At 35.7% G+C, this 4703-nt stretch overlaps 1 pseudogene; it reads right to left on the bottom strand.

The window, feature by feature from the left end:
* Positions 1–714: 714 nt before the first annotated feature.
* Positions 715–2256, bottom strand: LOC100933588 (annotated as a pseudogene).
* Positions 2257–4703: the final 2447 nt, after the last annotated feature.

Genomic DNA, 4703 nt, shown 5'->3' with positions numbered 1-4703 from the left:
AGAACACTAGGAAATGAATGTAAACTGCTTGCATTTTTGTTCTTCTTCCCGGGTTATTTACACCTTCTAAATCCAATTCTCCCTGAGCAACAAGAGAACTGTTCAGTTCTGCACACATATATTGTATCTAAGATCTACTGTAACCTATTTAACATGTATAGGTCTGCTTGCCATATGGGGGAGAGGGTAGAGGGAGGGAGGGGGTAGAGGGAGGGAGGGGAAAAATCGGAACAGAAGCGAGTGCAAGGGATAATGTTGTAAAAAATTACCCTGGCATGGGTTCTGGCAATAAAAAGTTATTTAAAAAAAACTACATTTTTCTGGTTACAAACTCCATTTATGGAAGAAATAACCATATATAAAATCACAGATTCTTAGAATGAAATCACCATTTGGGAATAGAATCTCCCACTTTTCTTGGAATAAAAGGTAGCACCCACTTAAAATGTGACAAATTAGGATGGCTGAGTTAAAGTTAATTGTGGAATTACTTTTTATTTACAAACACTGAAAGACAGGGAAATTCCACATAGAAATAAGAACTCTTTTGAGAATAGAGATTTCATATACTATGTACTTTATTAAAACGGCCCAATCACGCATTAGTGCTACATTAAAAGCCACATTTTGAAAATATCTTAATTATCAGACAAAATTATATCAAGAACATACAAGGTATATAAGACTTGGAGATTTGACTATACAATCTAAAAGTTAAAGGGTTTCAGTTTGAACCTGAAAGATATAACTATTAGAGGTAGATTGTGGCATACCATTTTAATCTTCTACCTCTACAGAGAAATACTTCACAATTAAGCTAGAGGAAGCCTCACATACCATTTCAGTTTCATAGGACTGAGGTGCTTCCATTCTGTCTCGTCCTCCACATTCTTTTGATTAGGATATGCAGTTTTTCAGTTTCATTTAGTTTTTCAGAATTCAGAAAAAAATATTTGAAATTGCATCCAAAATAACCAGAATAATTTTGCTATCTTTTGCAGATAAAACATTGATTAAGATTTCTAGAATTCAATTTTGGACAAGATGCACAATCTATTCAATTGTTCCACTACTTGTATAATTTCTGAAAATCCATACAACTTCTTCCTGTGACTTAAAGTCTACCTTTGACAGCATTCTAATCAAATGTGGAATTAGTCATTATTCTGAATTTACTGAATTTGGTTCTAATGGTTAGCCATGATATTTGACAGGATCCACATAGCTTCCATTTGGATGCTGGTTTTGGTTTGAATAAGCAGGCTAGGAAGACAGAAAACATTTGTGAATCTATTACAATCTGAGTTTGTCCATCTGTCCCAGTACAATGTTTCCAATAATCTGTAAGGAAGTACTCACTATTGACATTTCACCAGATTCTAGAAATTTTACTAGCTTTGGGGCAACCCCAATTTTCACAACTGTCATTTGAGCCATCTGAGAGGTAAGAAATGACCAAACAGGTATCTGTCAGAACTTCTGGCCCATCATGCTGCAAATTTGTTTGATTAGTTTAATTTTGTTTTTATTTGTTTAATAGCTTTTACTGGGGAAGCTGGGTTGTTGTTATGACAGGATTTGAAAGTGTTCAGGTAAGATTTCTTAAGCAACCACATGCTAATGATGATATATGAGGAACTGTAAGCAAGCTGAAAGAGTATACTGAACCATACTTGATAAGCAAGTTTCTGTAGGCTAAACCATCACCTGCAATGTTTCTCAGAGCTTACATTCCCTGTTCACTGATGCAAAACCTCAAAAAAAGTCAATGAATGTAGATATAACCCCTCCATCTACCACACTTTCTTGTGGTCCAGTGTTCCAGAAGCAATGTTTGTGTATGTTGCAGTAGATTCAAACTGAGAAGGACTTCAGGCTGTCCTGCCTAAGAAACCTACAAGCTTTGGAGTCATGCTGCCTCCAATATTTGTTCTATGGAAGGCTGTTTTTCCCTAGAAAATTCCCTAACAATTTGGGTCACCTGAAGTTGAACCTCGAGATTATTGCTTTTTTTGCCTTTGACAATTTCTTCAACCGACCAAACCACATAGCACTGGTTATTTTGGCTTTCTTGCAGAGGAGAAGTAGCATCTTCAGGAAAAGTACTGATATTCCTTGTTTTCAGCATCTAGTTATCTTTTTTTTTTAAGCTTTCCTCAGTTTCATTTCAAAATACTAGCATTTCATTTCTGTGTTGTCTTTCCCTTTGTTCATAAATCTATTAAACCAGGTAGCTGGTGAATGTGCATTTTTCATTGGTGAGCATGGTTATGTTCAACATTGGGAGAAAAGCAAGAAGGGAAGTTGCAGGGATCACCAAGGTCATAAGAGAAGTGGAAGGATATAGTTGTCTTATGGTTAGACTTACAGCAACCATAAGTCATCCACAAAAGCTGTGTCCAAATTTACTTTTTTTTTTAAAAGAGAGAAATGGTCATTAGATTTGAAAAGTAAGAGACCATTTGTAACTTTGGAGAAAGCAGTTTTTTTATATAATTAGCTTGGAAGCCAGACTGCAGATTTATGAAGAGATTGAGAAAAACAGAACTCGAGGCATCTACTATAAACACTTCCCCCAAGATGTTTAGCGATGAAAGGAAGGAGAGATATAGAAAATAGTTAAAGGGGATGGACAGATCAAATTTGGATTATTTGAGAATAAGAGAGATATGGGAATGTTTATAGGCAGTAAGAAAACAGATATCAAACAAGGAGAAATTGAAAATAAGTGAGAATGAGGAGAAAGAGAAGGATAAATCTACTAGAGAATATGGGATGGGATAGGACCATTTTTGTGTGTAGGAAGGTGTCCCTTGTTTGGAAGAAGAGCTATCTCTTGTGAGATGGGGTGAGGGTAGAGAAAGTGGCAGAAGGCAGCTGACAGATGTCAGATGGGAAGGGGAGAAGATGAAGCTCTCAACAAATGAGCTTATTTTTTAAAAAATATGAGGCAAAATTCTCAGTTGAGAGGATGTAGTAGAGTGAGGCAATGAAATCACAAATGGTTTGATGAAGAAGGAAAACTTTGGAAAAACTGAGTACTCTAACTCTTTTATATGACAACCTTTCAGATATTTGAAGGCCATTCACATGCATACTTTCTGTTCCCAAATATTCTTTTCTTCCAACTAAATAGCTCTAGGTTGTCTTATCATAGGATCATCAGTCTAGAGTTGTAAGGGATTTATGAGGTCATTTTGTCCAAATCCTGTGGAAACCGAGGCCCAGAAAAGTTTAATGACTTTTCTAAGGATATATAGGTAATAAATGGAAGTTATAATTTGAATTTAGGACCTGTGACTATAAGTTTAGTCTTCTTTCCAAAGCACTCCACTGCCATTTTAAGTGACAGTTTCCGACTTTCTTTGTCTTGTAAATAAAATTCCTCATTCTTTTTTTTTTTCCACTCAGGGACTAGGAAGAACCAACCCTGTTAATGAATATCCTACAGTAGAAAGCATCAAGTACTAAAAAGTGGTGGGAACTGCAGTAATTACATTGATTAAGGGTTTTTTGTGGGGAGGAGAGAGAATCCTATCCCTGATGTACTCTAGATTTCAATTTAACTTCTGGTTCTGAATGAGCATTTGATCTATAGTCTCTCAAATAAGTTGTGTCTTCAGTTTTGTTTCCTTTTAGGCTTAAGATGGTCCGTAAATACAGTACATCCATATCATCTTGTCATTCTAATTTGTGCCTGTTCCTACTTTTTTTTTTTGCATATGCTAAATATAAATTCAGATACAAAGAGAAACACCTGCTAAAGGGGAAAAAAAGCAGCATTCAAAAGCTTGCAGAGCTTCCAGATACAGTAGGATTTCCACTTGACAGTGTACCACCTCCACAATTTGTCAAGAGTACACAGTGAAGAGAAATGTCTCAAGATGCAAATTATCCAATATAATCTTCTGAAATAAGCTTAACCCATGTGGTTGAATATGTTCTGAGATCCTGGATAAAATTCTCTAATTAAACTCTTGTTGAAAATATCACTCCTGGATCTTGGCTCCCAGCTCATGGTTAATGAAAGTACAATTTTTTTTAGTTGTCCCAAATCCAGGTTCATCTGATAACCAGCAGCCACTCTGCAATAAAGATCAAGCCTTCATTTTTGTCACTATCATGAACCTGGATGCTCAAGTTCATTTCTGAATAAATTAAAGTCATTTAAAAGTGCATAGGTGGTAAAGGTAGTGCCACACCTGCTCTGACCCCCTAAATTGGTCCCTGGGTTAGTTTTTTCCCAATTTCTTGAAGACATTGAAAAGGAAACTGATGACTGGAGAGAGTGAAAGGTGTCAGTGAAATTTACTATTGGAAGAGTGAGTCTCAGATGGAGGTTGTGTTTTTTGCTTCTACTTTGATCAAAAATCTCCAAAGACACTCCCTGGAATTTAAAGAGTCAGAAAAATATTAAATATAGTAGAAATACTAGTCTCATTGGAATTATGAATACTCCTTTACAGAGGAGACATTCCCCAGAAAGAGATCTTTTTGGAACCATTAAAGAGATGCCGGGGCCAGAATAATCTGTGGGCTGAAACTTGAAAGCATATTTCTTGATGATGTCATTAAAGAAGTCATCAATAGTAGAACTGTAGAATGCCCAGCTATTTGAGAGCCCTAAAAAAGACTATTTTAATAAATTAATATTTGACAAAATATAGAAGTTCTTCATTTTTTCAGATCTGAAAATTTTGTGT

This window comes from Sarcophilus harrisii, chromosome 4 (genome assembly GCF_902635505.1).
Source record: "Sarcophilus harrisii chromosome 4, mSarHar1.11, whole genome shotgun sequence".
Classification (NCBI taxonomy): Eukaryota; Metazoa; Chordata; class Mammalia; order Dasyuromorphia; family Dasyuridae; genus Sarcophilus; species Sarcophilus harrisii.
Note: the sequence above shows the minus strand (reverse complement) of the source record. Positions and strands in the feature narration are given on the sequence as shown.